General features: G+C 41.1%; 1 pseudogene; it reads right to left on the bottom strand.

The window, feature by feature from the left end:
- Nucleotides 1-15060: 15060 nt before the first annotated feature.
- LOC144255376 (E3 ubiquitin-protein ligase NRDP1 pseudogene) lies at nt 15061-16349 on the bottom strand (annotated as a pseudogene).

Genomic DNA, 16349 nt, shown 5'->3' with positions numbered 1-16349 from the left:
TGGTATCCTGGTTATATGTTAGCTACAGAAATGAGTGAGGGAGTATACCTTCTTTTTGTATTTTCTGTGATTGAAATTATGTTATTTTCATTTTTTTTAAGAGAGAGAGAATTTTTTTTCTTTTTTTTATTGGTTGTTCACAACATTACAAAGCTCTTGACATATCATATTTCATACATTAGATTGAAGTGGGTTATGAACTCCCAATTTTTACCCCAAATGCAGATTGCAGAATCACGTCGGTTACACATTCACAATTTTACATAATGCTCTATTAGTAACTGTTGCATTCTGCTACCTTTCCTATCCCCTACTATCCTTCCCCTTCCCTCACATCTTCTCTCTCTACCCCATCTACTGTAATTCATTTCTCTCCTTGTTTATTTTCCCATTCCGAGAGAGAATTTTTTTAATATTTATTTTTCAGTTTTCGGTGGACACAACGTCTTTATTTTATTTTTGTGTGGTGCTGAGGATCGAACCCAGCACCCCACACATGCCAGGCAAACGCGTTACACTTGAGCCACATCCCCAGCCCTTATTTTCATATTTGATAGAACTCACTTGTAAGGCTCTGGGCCCTGACATTTTCTTTAAGACTATTTTTAACTTGCATTTCAGTTTTCTTAATGGTTACAGAGATGCTGAATTTTCCATTTCTTCATGAAAAAGCTTTAACAGATTGTGTTTATTCCTAAGAATTTATACATTTCACCAAAAGTTTAAAAAAATATTAGCACAGTTGGGCATGATGCTGCTGTAATTCCAGGGACTCAGGAGGCTGAGATAGGAGAATTGCAAGTTCAAGGTCAGCCTCAGCAACTTAGCAAGACCCTGCCTCAAAATAAAAAATAAAAAAGGACTGGTGATGTGGCTCAGTGGTTAAGTGCCCCTGGGTTCAATCCCTGGTATATATAAAAAAAAAAATTAGCACAAAGTCATTCATAATCTGTTTAATATTTATAGTACCTGCTTTTTGTCCTTTTTTCCCCTTTTTCTTTCTTTTTATTTATTTATTTATTTTTTTGAGGATTTGGGAATCAGGCCTAAGGCCTTATGCATGCTAGGCATGTGCTCTTCTACTGATCTACACCCATAGCCCTTTCTTTAATTTTTTTTTTTTTTTTTTTTTTGTGTGTGTGTGTGTGTGTGGCACTGGAGATTGAGCCCATAGGCACTTTACCACTGAATTACTTTTCATTTTATTTCTGAGACAGAGTTTCACTTAGTTTTTCAGGCTGACCTTGAATTTGGGACTCTGTCTCAGTCTCCCAAGTAGCTGGGATTACAGGCATGTACTACAGTGCTTGGCTTTATATCTTATTTTTATTTTGACATTTTATTCGTATTTTTTTTGTTGATAAAACTTAAGAGGTATGTCTCTCTTTTTAGATTTACTAGACAAAGACTTTCTCAGTGTAAAAAGTAACCACCTGTACAATCATGTAGAAACTTTGTTAGAACTGTGCCACCATCTGTGGCACCTCCAGAGCCACACAGATCTACTCCTGTAGCTTAAAAAAACAAAAACAAAAACAACCCCCCCCAACAACATCATCAACAACAACAACAACAATCCTTCAACCTTCTGTGGACTGGTGTTCCCAAACAGAAACTTAGAAGAGGTAGAATAGTGGGTCAAACAAACTATAGCTGCTGATCTCCACACTGCAGCTGGCATCCATCCACTCCCCTTTTCTTATGAATTCTATTTGCCTTCGCCCTAATTTCTGAAAGGCTTATCTTGTGCGTGATCCAAACCTTCAATGAAAGGGGCCCAAACCTGTATCTTTCTTGGACTGAAGTGACTGCACATGAACATTCACAGCTATAACAGAGCATGGAAGTACTAGGAAGCACCCATGTACATCATCTGGACTCTACGGGAATTCTTCTGTTCCTGCATTGCATAAAAGCAACCCTATCTCTGCTAATCAGGGTTATTTAGCTGTGACAACATGGTGACTCTTCATCTGCTGGTCCTTAGACACAAGAAGTCCAAAGTGTTCTGATAGCAGATGTAGCTTGCAGTTCAGTGGGACCTTTGCCATATCACTTGGCAAAGGTGCATCCTCTTTGGGGACCTTGACCTTTAACCCTGCTGAACCCAGAGTTACAGAAATAAAAGCACAGTATTTCTCAGTGTGTCCATTGAGATGATGGTAAGTGAAACCTCTCCTACTTCTACCCTTTGTTTGCTGGATCCATGTATCTTTCTAGAGTATAGTATCATTTAGAAGTCTCTTAATAAACACATTACATCTTGAAGTATGACACCCCTATACCTTCAGAGTGCTCCCTTTGAGCTGCTACTTTATTGTGCTTTTGAAAGCCATTTTCTCCCTTCCTTTCTCCTTCCCTCCCTCCTCTCTCTCTCTCTCTCTCTCTCTCTCTCTCTCTCTCTCTCTCTCTCTCTCAGCTGGAATGGTTTGTAATTCCTTTTTGTTCCAATATAAATGCATGAATGGACTCTTCCTAATGAATTCTCTAGTTTTTTTCCACAAATAGGTGATTAGTAAAAAAATAACTTCAACAGAAATTAGGGAACTCTGAACTGTGATTAAATGAGATGTGATAGTTTTAGTAGTTCACCTAACTTTCCTTGGTTATCATCTCATGATCTTGATTTTGTTTATTAAATTAGCAGAATAATTTGGCGATGACCTGAATCACACTTTTATCTTATGTTTACCTTTTGTCTTTTCAAGATTTAATGAAAGATTTGTCCTGATATAATCCAGTGATGCAGACCATATGGGAAGTTCCCATCTCTTGGTGCCAAAAGGCAAGATTAGTCTTTCCCTTGCAGTATCCTGGATATCACATTGATGAGAGTAGGCTCTCACTGAGTGTACCTATCTGCTGCAATGGAGGAAGGATTTATCTTCTTGGTTGGAGTGTATCCCTCTGTCCAGGCATGGTGGTACATGCTGTAATTGGTAACCTGGGATGCTGAGGCAGGAGGATCCCTAGTTCCAGGCCGGCCACAGCAACTTAGTGAGACCCTGTCTCAAAAAATAAAAAGGGATGGGGATATATCTCAGTCATAAATCCCTGGGTTCAACCCCCAATATCAAAAAAAGAAGAAGAGGAGGAGGAGAAGGAGGAGGAGGAGGAGGAGGAGGAGGAGAAAAAGTACCACCCTGAGCTAGGAGTTAGTCTGAGTGAGGAGTTAGTTTGGGAAATATACACTCATTTCTTTAACCCATAGATACTGATATCACTGGTTATTATATGTGAAAAATAGACAACATCCTTATTCAAGAATTCCTTCATAGGTTTAAGTTCAGTATTTGGCATGATCATGGTCCCAAAGCAGATGTTTTCCTTCAGGCTGGGAAAATTCTCTTTGAGTGACAGAACTTGCTAGATTGGCCACATTGACTAAGAATGTGTCACCATGTATCTCTCTTTTAGCTTTCAAGGACCTAGGCAGGTTATTCTGGCCAAGAACTGCAAGAGGAAAGAACATACATTCTTTTTAAAATTTTGAATAATAACTCAATGTTAAAACTCTTAGGTTCAGGATTTCAAAGTTCAGGCAATACTGAAAGAATACTTATGACATACACATTTGATTAATGCAACATTTGCATTTATTTCTGTCAATAAATTAAACAGGGTGCAAGTCTGTAGGGCAGACAGGAGTAGGGCAGAGCAATAGGGACAGATATACACACCATTCCAGCGTCAGGGGATCAGCATCTCAGTGCCAGTGGCTGTTGCAGTGGTTGGCTGGTGCTTTAGTGACTTCCATCTGCATGATTTTCTTCCTTATTTCTGCAGAAGGAACTTAAGTCACCTCCAAGATTGAAAGTCAGAGTCTACAGAAAACAATTCAGCATTCCCCTTTAGAGATGCAGGGATATCAGCGCCCAATGCTCACTATGCAGTAATTGTATGGGCTGCCCAGACTTTTCTGTGGAAATTCTCTCTAGGAATTGAGGGTTATAGGAGTCTCAGCTTGAATCCTCATCATTTCTTCTCTCAAAGGCAAACAATATGTTTATATTCTTTGTCTTTCACATGTAAACATGTTTTCCACTTCAAAAAAAAAACCAAAAAACAAAAACTCTCTCAAAACGTTTCGCTGGGTGAGGTGGTTCACACCATGCCAGAGGCTGAGGCAGGGAGACTGCAAGTGTGAGGCCGAATTGGGCAACACGAGTGAGACACTGTCTCAAAATAAAATAAAAAATAATAAATAAATAAATAAATAAGGCAGGGGATGTAGCTCAGTGGTAGAGTGCCCTTGGGTTTCATCTCTAGTACTGCAAAAACACTAACACGATTTATATAAACATGATTGTAAAATGTCTAAGGAGTATGTTTTTTGAGAAACATTTGACAAAATGGGTGAAAAGGCTCTGCCAAAACAAATTCATTTTCATAGGGAATGAGACATCCTTGACAAATACATAAACAAACCACAGTCAATGTGTCCAATTGACTTGCATTCCCCTGATTTGTTTCCGTGCGCCTTAGCATATGTAAGCAGTCTCCTATCCTAACTCAAATTCCCCATCAGTCGAGGACCACAGCCTGGCGTGGAAGGGCTTGCAGCATCTCTGCACCAGAGGGCGCCACTTACTGTGGCGAGCTCTGCCAGCATTGCTGAAATTTGGAAGTGGCATTTTAAATACAATGGGTAAAGGGAAATTCTGAAATGGTACCGCCATTTGGTTTTATGCTTACCTGAGAATTATTTTAGAACAAAATCATAAATAGGTGAAGTCAAGCAAGGATACCTTATGCCTGAGGCTGTTCTTGCCCCATCCTGCACCTTGACTTTCTCATCTATATAATGTCGGTGGCTGTTCAGGCTGACTTAGGTATCTTTTAGTGAGTTAATAATAAGGTTTGATGGTTTAAAGAGCATGCATTTTCCTTCTGTCAGCAGGCAGGTGTGTTTTTAAGGCTCTTGGAACATCCACATGTATTTTTTAATACTGAAACAAGAATAAGAAATTTAAGGAGAGCAAGTTCCTGCCCTGGTATTCACACAAACCCAAACCAGCTCACTGGAAGAGGCCACCAGCACCCAGGGTGAAAATTCCAACACAGCTCTCAGGCTAATGTGCTGAGTAGGGAAAATAACTGAAATACTTAGCAATTAGAAGTTTAAGAAGTGAAGGCACATCTCCCAAGCACTTTTTGGGAAAATGCTTTGCCCTTTGGATAACTGGAATTTCCTCTTAGGCATCTTTCAGAAGAAGACTGGTTGGTATTACACACTATCCAGAAAGCCTATTTTTGATACATTTTTTTTCCCCTCCAAGAATCGTCATCACTGACTTCTCCTTAATCTCCTGCCATTCCTTCATAAAGAAGCACAGCTCCGTGTTAGGAAGAAAGCATGAGCTTTGTATAAAAACAAATACTTTTAAACTGTGGGACCTCAAGCTAGGTGCTTATCCCCTCTGAGCCACCAGGGAGTAATTCAGGGAGCCTATACAGTATTAGGAACCGAAAGAACCTTACAAGCTAAGGCCTTCAGTACCACAAAAGGCGAAGGAATTTGTTCAGCTGCCCCTGAAGCAAGCACATGAAAGAACCAACCCAGGGAGTTTTGCCTCACAAGTCCTATGACTAGACAAGACATAAAGCCACAAATACAAAATTGCATTGTGTAATGGAGACAACATTATAGCTGTGGAAAGTAAGCAAGACACTAGTTTTTTTAAGCAGCAAGTTTAAGTTTATTGTCAGATTGGATGCATTTTCACTTTTTGATGCTTCTAACAATATGAACTTTCTTTTCTACAGGATTAGGGGACAAAGATGTAACTACAAACTATTCTTATTATTCTGTGAAGAATATTCTAAATCTGTTATGTCCAGAGTCTCACTTTAATTTAATTAAGAGGTCATTAGAAGAAAGACCTGAGCATGTTTGTCCATGTTCTTTCTACCACATGGTCTGTTTTTCTTAAAAATTTATTTATTTATTTTAATTAGGTATATATGACAGCAGAATATGTTTTGATTCATTGTATACAACTGCAGCACAACTTTTTATTTCTCTGATTGTACATGGTGTAGTGTTGCACCATATGTACAGTCATACATGTACCTAAGATAGTGATGTCCATCACATTCCACCATCTTTCTTGCTCCCATAGCCCCTCACCTGGTCTGTTTTTGCCACAAGGTGGGAAAGGGGCTGGATCAGCATTCCATAATAATCTGAATGGCTATTAGGTAAAAGTATGAAAATGTGTGAAGTTCCACTCGTTTTCATCTCCAGGGTATTCAGGTCAGCAAACATTACTGAAGACAATAAAATGTGAACTGTGTAATGAAATCGGCCAGGGGATATGGAATATTTGGAAGGAAGAAAAGGAGACAAGAAAAGAAGAAGGGAGGGAGGAAGGATAGAGGGGATACAAATATAAACTCCATGAGAAGATGAAGCTCAGTGTGGCAGACTCTTTCTTGCTCCCCTAACGCCTGGGATGAGACAGTGCAAGGAGGCAGATGAGTGGTTGTGTCCCGTGAGTCCACTGGATTAGAGGCTCCGTGGGCCCGGGGCATGTCCTTGTAGCCTTAATAGATAGTGCTCTGCCTGGCAGAGTCCACGCTTGGCCAATGTTTGATGAATTGAGGGACATATATTATACCAAGTTTGCTGAAGACATTAAATGTATACATTGGAATATTCTACCAATTTCATATTATACCACCTCTGGTCTCTATCTTTGTGATCATCTGTTTAGGATTCTTGCCTTGAACTCCAGTTGTCTTTGGGACTAACACCACAACCAGAATCCTAGAAACTCAAATCTCTCCCTAGTGCTGTCTTGTACAGGGATGGGTATTGTTTCCCATGTCCTGTTGCTGCTGCTGATGCGCTTCTCCAGTGGACTCTTCACTGGAATATTATCATGCCTCCCATGGACTTACAGCACCATCCAGGGATTGAAACTTCCTGTGGTACCTATTCTCTCACTGGTTTGGTTCTTCTGAGATTCTGACATCAGCTGAATCAACCGGTCATTTTATCATATACTTCTGGCTACACTCCTTGGGAATGAGCTCTTTAGCCAGTTTAGGAAAACATGTCAAGAACTGGCTTCCTCTTTTGCTCAGAGGCCTATCTCAGGGGTTTCCATCCTACCAAAAGTCAAGTGAGTGGGGACATGACAGGCATGTTGTAAAGTGTCTGTGTGAGTGTCTTACACATTAGGATAAATCCCCTGGAAACTGGTGGTGTGGTGGAATGCTTGACTCTAATCTACATCTATCCACAGCTACTATGGAAAGAATTCAGAGGGCAACGTGAAAAGCCACAGGACCATCCAGGGAAGAGAAAATGGAACCCTCTCTCTCATTTGGTTTGCATTTCTTTTCTTCTCCTGAATGGTAATGCTGATCCTGCCAGGTGCTCTAAAGGGAGAGAAAGAGGTCAGATAAGTTTACTGATTCACACTAGTCAATGGTTACCACCTTTAAGAAGGCTTTTAAAAAATATAATTATTCATACTTATTGTACAAATTAAGGAGGTTCACTGTGATATTTTTATAATGCATATTTCATGCATTGATAGTATCCATCCCTCCTTCTTCTGTACTCTCCCTCCTCCCATTTCTTCTCTCACCCTTCTCATTCCCTTAGAGTTCCTCTTCTACTTTCAGACCCTTTCCCCCCCCACATATAAGAGAAAACATGTGATACATGTTTTTCTGTGTTTGGTTTCATTCACTTAACATGATGACTTCCAGTTCCATATATTTGCCTGCAAATGACAGGATTTCATTCTTCTTTATGGATGAATAATACTCCATGTGTACATGTACTATATTTTCTTTATTCATGTGTTGACGGGCACCTAGGCTGATCCCAAATATTGGCACACTATTATGAATAGTGCCTCAATAAACAAGAGCATGCAAGTATTTCTTTTATGTGCTGACTTCGTTTGCTTTGGATATATACCTGGGATATTCTTTTTTTCAGAGAAGGATAGCTGGATCATATACTAGTTCTATTTTTAGTTCTTTGAGAAAACTTCATACAGTTTTCCACAGAAGTTTACTAATTTATATTCCCATCAATAGTGTATATGGGTTCTTTTTCCTCTACTTCCTTATCAGCACTTGTTATTTTTTGTTTGTATTTTGTTTGTTTTTTGGTCACAGCCATTCTGGCTGAAGTGAGATGGAATCTCATTATAGTTTTAATTTACATTTCCCTGATGACTAATGACATTCAACATTTTTTCCTGTTGTATTTCTTCTTTTGACAGGTGTCTGTTTAGATCACATGCCAATTTATTGATGGGGTTACTTGGTATTTTTTGATGATGATTTTTTGAGTTCTTATATAATTAAGAAGGCTTTAAAAAGACAATCAAAATACTGAGACCATTCAGAGAAGGTGAAAGTAAATAAAGCCATCACTCCCTTTGACCCACCCACCCTTCCTTCCTTTTTTTCTTTCTTTCTTTCTTTCTTTCTTTCTTTCTTTCTTTCTTTCTTTCTTTCTTTCTTTCTTTCTTTCTTTCTTTCTTTCTTTCTTTCCTGATAGTGGCTTTTCAGAGTCTCTAGTCCTCTGGTATCTTAGAGGATCGTATGAATAAACACTATCTTACTGGATGCTCTGTTGAGGAGAAAGGATGGCTCTTGTGGGCCAGGCAAGTTTAGGAAATCCACTTATCATAGTTGGTTCTAAGACATTTACAATGCCCATTTGAACACAAAAGACTCTGTAATTAACTTTACTTCATTCTTTATTCCCAAATGTTTGGGCCCTGGAATTGCTTTCTCCCTAAATAACTCCTAATAAACTTGGGGAAATGCTCTTGAAACATTTTACGGTTTCCTTTTGGGAGCTGGAATTCTGTTCCTTCTCATATTTCCTCTTCGGTATTAATGTAATCTTGAAGTCACACTAGGTAGCGAACCTGAACATTAGGAAGAACACACAGTTCTGAACAGAATTTATGATGCCAGCAGTTCACAAGAGCATTACCAGGTAGAAGCTTTCAAATGCCAATGGAGAGATGGTACCCATTACCTTCACAGAGTGAAAAGCCATAAAAATACCATGAAGAAAACTTGTCTAGTTCTTTCCTCAGGGGAAACATGAAAACTTACTCCTTCTCTTCTCCTGATAAAGACCTCTGTGCTTTGTTTGGGATGGGGATGGTTGGCAAGATGGAAAGGGTCTGAATTGAGTCTGAATTCCTCCCATGGTTTATCAAGAACATTAGTTGGACCCCACAGACAGCACACTATTCTCCTGTGTGTGGTCAATGGATGAAGATCCTTAAGCACATGACGGTTTGTTCCTAGGCTGGCTTAATTGAGTTCTATCAATCTCACAGGTGGTTCACTGGTCCCTGATTTATATCAAGGCTTACTTCTCTGTTGTCTGTCCTTGGCAAACCCTGACACAACCCCTGCCCCACTATAGCTCCCTCTATCTACAGCGATTCTCTAATCTCCTGAGGTCACCCATCACTACCCCTCTTTCATGCATATTGCAATGGTAGAGATGGGATGGCGAGAGGCATGGCTCTTATGCAAAGACTTGCAAGCACAGATGGAGGATCTGCAGAGACTCTCTGTATCCTGTATGCTTTCTCCTTCAGATGTGCACCATATTAAGACCTTGCCAATATTTCCTTCTCTACATGGGAACTACCTCATGAAATCTACTTTGGAAAAATTCCTATTGCTTACTTTATATACCTTGCATATTAAAAATTTTGTACTTATAGTTTGGCTGTCCACATAGAACTATAAGTCTCTTGGAGGCAGGGACCATATCCTATTATTCTATATTGAGTACATAGTAAATGTCAAATAAATGAGTTAAAGTGAATATCATAAACAAGGTATATGAAGTAAAAGGAAGCCTAAAACAACACTCCCCTTATTAATTTGCTTTCCATTTAGGTTGAGGTTGTACATATTTATCTATGGAAACAACACAGAATGCAATGCTATGGAGCATACAGTTAGCAGTCTGGAAACAAGTTTTGTGAGTTCTAAGAGAGACTACAGCCCTCAGGGCAGAAGTGTTTGGGCAAGACTTCTGGGTGGTCCTGGGGAATCCAGGTGTTTAGGTGAGGCTTGAAGGTAGACAGAATTTAGATAGGAAAAGGTACCCTAGGCATCAGGAATGGAAAAAGTAATTCAAAAGAAAAATTCAGACAATGGTGAACAGACAAATTTGGCAGGAACCATATGTTTACCACAGATGTGATACTTTTTTCGAATTTATTGGTTTTGGTAAAATTTGTCAATTGATCCCCAAATATTCTTGATAGTATATTTCCCCCTCTAGTACAGGTTCAGGTCAAGTGTCAGGTATTACGTTTGGCTGCCATTCTTCAGCCACCTTGTTACATTTTCACAGCTTTTCAGTGTATTTTGTTCCTTGACATTTTTCAAGAAATCAAAAAAGGGGAGACATCCCCCCATCTCTTTTAAATATGCTTGTTTTTTTTAATGGTAGTTTTAGATTCACAGCAAAACTCAGCATAAAGCACAGAGAGTTCGTATATATATCTTGTCCCCATGTACAGCCTTCCCCATTAAAATCTCCCATGGCCCTGGTACACTTGTTATGATTGATGGACATACATTGGCACATCACCATCACTCAAAGTCCATGCTTTACATCAGGGCTCACTTTTGGTGTTATACATTCTATAAGTTTTGGCAAATGTATGATAACATGCAATCCACCATTATATATCATTTAGAGAATGCCTCCAGATGGGGTCTGCCTGCCTGGTATTCCCTATATGTCCACTCCATTTGTGCTGCTCTATGAAGACAGAATTAGAGACCAGCCAGTGTATTCTTTAAATCCACTCTGTGTATCATTTAGAGTAGTTTCACTGCTCTCTTCCTCTCCACCAACCACTGACAACCATGTCATTTATTTACTGTCTCCTTAGTTTTGGCTTTTCCAGAATGTCCTATAGTTGGAATTATACAGTAGCTAGCCCTTTCAGATTGGCTTTTTTAACCTAGCAACATGTTTTTAAGGCTCTTTTATGTGTCTTCTTGGCTTTGTAGCACATTTCCTTTTAGTGCTAATATTCTGTTGGCTGGATGTGTTTTAGTTAATTTCTAAAGGCTCTTTTGGTTTCTTTCAAACTTTGATGGTTATAAATAAAGCTGCTGTAAACAGCCGGGTGCAGGCCAATATGGAGAGATCTCTCCCTTCTCTTCCCTTAGCTTGACCATTGGGCATGAAGGACAGATGATAAAGAAGTGTGTTCTCAGGGCTGGGGATGTGGCTCAAGCGGTAGCGCGCTCGCCTGGCATGCGGGCCCGGGTTCGATCCTCAGCACCACATACCAACAAAGATGTTGTGTCTGCCGAGAACTAAAAAAAAAAAAAAAAAAAAAAAAATTAAATAAATAAAAAAAAAAAGAAGTGTGTTCTCAGGAATTGGCAAGTAGTCAAAGTTCAACTCACAACACAGACCTCCCCTCAGTGGCAATATTCCCTTTACTCTCCACTCCCTATCCCATTTTAAATACTTTTCTCTGGAAGAGAGCATTTCTTTTGGAATTTGAGAAACCAGCAGCAGTTCAGAAATGTTAAACAAATACCCCACTGTTTGTTAAGAACTCCAGGCAACAATGGTTGTATTATTCAGGCGAATTGGAGCTGCAGTTCTAGTCATCTGAGCTGGCTGATTAGTTTCCAGCTCCGAAATGGCATTTGCAAAGCTCTGTTTTCTGGGGCCAGGGCACACAGGGAGATTTGCAGCTGCCCAGCAAGGCTCCCTCAGAGCCTGATGGGGACTAAAGGTTCTTGAGACCGAGAGAGAAGAAGAGGGCACAGGGTGCTGCTGTCTCTCTGTTGGCTCCCTTCCTCTTAACTGGCCATCTCAATGTCCCACACAGGGAGTTCTCTCCAAAGACAGAAAAGCCTCACTGTTTAGACCCTCATCCTCCAGTCTTCATTCTCTCACTCCAGCCCCCTTTACCTCCTTTCTACAATCTTTTGTTCAATTTTCCCTCAGGTTTCAGCACTGCAGGGGCGCCTACAATCACTCCCTTGGAGATATGAGCACTTGTATAAGGCCTTGCAAGCTGGTATCAGAAGCACCACTTTGAACTACTCCCTGCCTGCTGCACATTCCCCCATGTGAATCTGTGTCCTCACCACCCTTAACCTTAACCTTCGCCAGTGCCTCCAGATGGGGTCTGCCTGCCTGGTGTTCCCTACATGTCCACTCCATTTGTGCTGCTCCATGAAGACAGAATTAGAGACCAGCCAATGTATCCTTCCTGCTCAGTCAAAAACTTCAATCATTTGTCACTCTTACTTATTCAGAGTGGAAACTTAACTTTTAATTGTGACTCTTTAAGAAGCAGTATCAACACATGTAGTAATAATAATATAATGATGTCCATAGACATCATTATAATGTCAGTGATAATATATAATTATTACCACGTGCTCTGAATGGGGAGAACAAATATGCCAGCAGAGCGGCACAAATAGGGATGGTCCTGGGCAAACTGGGACACAGTTTCATGGCTACAAACCACTGTTCCAGGTGCTTTTCATGGATTTCTTTATTTAAATCTCACAATAATTCCTTGGGTAAGATATTTGATCTCTAATTTGTAGATAAGGAAACAGTATACAGGTTCTAATATTACTGATCTTTAAAATAGTTGATCAGGACTTTTGTGTGTAAATCTGCACCCATCCAGGAAAATACGAGGAATAATTAAAAAGGTGAACTGTATGCCTGTTTAAATCCACCTGACACCTAGCTGTCTATCTTTCTACCCATCCATCTATTGGGTGGATAATTTAAATTATTCTTTGTTATTTGCTTTGCCAGTTATCTAACCTATTTCACAGATGAAAGAACTGAGGTACAGAGAGTTGAGATAATTTCCCCTGAATGCAGCAAAATTACTGTAAAGCTGCTACTCATACATTGGATCTTCTCTTTCTACTGGCTCTGCTTGTATGCTCAAGTACATATGGAGATAGATGGCACATTTTATCTGTAGGGAAACTACAGTTGCAATATACATTGAATTGGGATATACATGAATATCACATTTTAGCATATGTAATGAAAGCAAATAGAATAGCTATGATTTAATGCATAAGAAATGAGCCTTCTTGATAATGGATCCTTCCATACCAGATGTCTTTCCTAAAGACCCAGATAACAGAGGTGAGGCTGACATTATCATAGCCTTTTTCAGAACAAATTTGAGACAAAGACGTGACTCAGGTCCCACTTGTACAAGTAGGTCCTATAGCTGAAAAGGACTTTCCTCTTCTGCTCATGTTTTGGGCAACTTCCCTGTTTCTCAACCGCATCGCTTTCCACCAGGTTCCACCTCCTTTCCTTTGCACTATTCTCACAGGTAGGTCAGTGTCCTGTTTTTTTTGCCTATGAGCTGGATCCCATTTCTGTCCAAGTGCTGGGGCCAAGCTCCATTTTGCCTTGCCTTTTCAGTGTCTTCTCCTGTACTGACTTCCCTCAGGGTCTGTACACACTTCTCCCTGACCCTCCCACACCAGGCTACTGAACTCATGAGCTCCTTCCCCTCATTGCAAATTTGCCTTGGTTGACTTTTTTTAATTTCTTACTTTCTCTTCAACTCACTGAAGTAACTATGTTCTGAAACTATTCTAGCAAATAATCAGGTGATCAATTTTCACATCTAGTCATCTAATAAAACCTTTACTTAAGCACTTTTAAAACTCATCTCTCTCTGTCACACATACACATGAATAGCAGAATGCCAAAACCATGCATGCACATAAAATTTAAATAATGTAAAAAAATAATGTTAAGAGGCAAGCTCCTTTCTAACTTCTGCCATTCAGAGATAGACCAATGCTAGTATTTCTAGAGCCCCCAACCATGTGCTTTTCCTTGACCACAGCCTCTTTTCCTTGTGGAAAAAAAAAACATTTTTTTTCCCTAAGGAACAATTTCTTTTCTTTTTATAGTTGTACTATCTAGGTATGTATCTCTTTAATTTGGTCTGTTCTTGAATTTTATATAAAATTTCTATGTATTTTTTGTGACAGAACTCAACATTTTTTTTTAAGTTTTGTTGATATTTTTTCTTTTTTCCTTTCTTAAAAAAAAAGTAAATAAATTAAATTGCCAACAACGTGGCTGGACTAGCAAGTGGGGTAGTCATAACCAGGCCATTCTTTTAAAAAAAAAAAGGGGGGGGGAGGGGGACAGATGTGATTTGTGAAATATAAACAAACAACAGCCAAAGGAAATTTATCAAAATAACTAACTACAATCACAGGTCTAGAAAGGGGTGTATGGAACTATTATGGGCATGACACAAGAGGCAGTATCTACCTGACTTCAGCAAAAGCCAGAGAACAGCTTCTTGCTGAGCATATGAACCTCAACAGTCAAACCCCTACCCCAAACCCTGTCATTCCCTAATTATGAAAAAGTGGAAAACAGAGCTCATCTGGAAATTTCCAGCACTCCAACCTGTGCACCTGCAGACCCAGCAGGAGCCTGCACCTTTAAGGTGGGCTGAACAGGGATGTGCTTGGCACAGAGGTCCAGTCTTCCCCTAAGGGCTATCAGTGACAGCCAATTACTGGCTTATTTACTTCTAGGGTTTTAGATCCACCCTTACCTTTTCTTCTAGATGTCTGTTCCTCAGAGCTGCCCTATAAATGCTGCTTAGAATCAACAGGCCAGCCTGCTCTGATTCCCTGGTTTTAGAGTACAGGGATGATTAGCAATTCCTCATTCCAGCCTGATCCTCTAGGGAAAATAAATCTCTTTGTGCTTTCTGAAAATACCTGGAACCAGGGACCCTAGGCAGGAAAATACATAGGTGGGGACTTTCCCACCCATGCTGAGAATTAACAGACATTTTAGGGGAAGAAATATGGCAAAAGGCAGGAATCTGGGTTTCTCCCCTGAAAGGCTGAGCAAAGTGCTCCAGGGCCCTTCAGTGCCAGAACAGCAGGGAGATGTGTGGCTCAAGTGTAAGCCGAGGCATTAAGGAGAGTGGGGAGGACGACTCAAGAACCAGCTGCTGGAGTGATGGGGTTTTCCGGATTTCCATCTCTTCCTCATAGCTGGTCGAACTCTCCTATATCTCCTCCACGCCATGAGCAAATATCATGACAAGCCCTGGCTCCTGCACCATGTCATCACCCATATGCTGATTTTCACAGGCCATCACAACAACAGCCTGCTTGCCAGGGATGCGCTTGGCCACGTAGTTCTCATAGTAGCGCCGGTTCATCTGTCTTGTCTCTAGTGTGGCCAGACCCTGGGGCCAGCTGCGTTCGTGGGCATTTTCAATCAGCTCGTTGACAATAGAGGCAGGGCAGCCACTCTCCACCAGGGAGCGCTTGATTACAGCCTGGAGCACAGCATCTGGGGTCGAGATCATCCCTCCCCAGCGGGTCACTCTGGCCGGCTGCAGGGAGTTCACCCACTCTAGGATCTCGTTGTATTCAATTGTCTCCTCCAGGTTCTGAAGGTTGGGGTTGACACTGCGGATTGCACGCATGTATGCCTTTAACAGCTGGATGTCTCTCTTCTGTTCTGCCAGCTGGTGTTTATGTTCAGCTGACGTCTTCTCCAGCTCTGCAATACGTGTCTGCTGCTGCTGTACCACAGAGCGCAGGTGCTTAATGCAGTTGTGGTTTGGCAGCTCATCTTTGAGCATCTCCAGGCCGCAGCCCTGTTCACAGGTTACAGGCTGCTTTGGGTTGTGCTCACAGTCACTGAGGTGAGACATGAGGTTGTCAAGACGGACAACAGCACTACAGCCAAACACAGCGTTGTCACAGGCAATCTGCAGCTTTGACAACATGTTCCGCATGATCCGAGGTACTGGGCGCAGGTGGGCAACTGTCACAACGCTACGGTCCACTGGACACGTCTGCTGCTGAGAGAACCATTGGGTGATGCAGGCGTTGCAGAAAGCATGCTCACAGTGAGGTGCCTGTACTGGCTCCTCCAAGACTCCACTGCAAATAGGGCAGATAAGATCTTCGTCAACATCCCCCTGGAAACGGGTTACATCATACCCCATGTCTCATCACTGAAACCCAGATCCTTTCAAGTGTTGGGGGGCAGGTTCCCTGTTCACAATGCTCCAACCCCCTGATGCCTCCACTCAGTACCACTCAGGAGATGCTCCAAGTAACCCATCTTGTTGGCTATTCTCCAATTGAGTCTTCCTTCCTAGTGACAAACTCCATCACCAAGGGATGGATGTAATGTCACAATCAGATGTCACAATCAGGAGCACTCACCCTGGACGCAGTCTGGGCTCTCTGTACCCGGGCCTGCCAGGAGTTGAGGCCGCAGCGGCCACAGGATAGCCCCGGTGCCGGGTCCCAGC

The sequence above is a fragment of the Urocitellus parryii genome, chromosome 6, assembly GCF_045843805.1.
Source record: "Urocitellus parryii isolate mUroPar1 chromosome 6, mUroPar1.hap1, whole genome shotgun sequence".
Lineage (NCBI taxonomy): Eukaryota > Metazoa > Chordata > Mammalia > Rodentia > Sciuridae > Urocitellus > Urocitellus parryii.
This window is presented reverse-complemented; position numbering and strand designations above follow the sequence as displayed.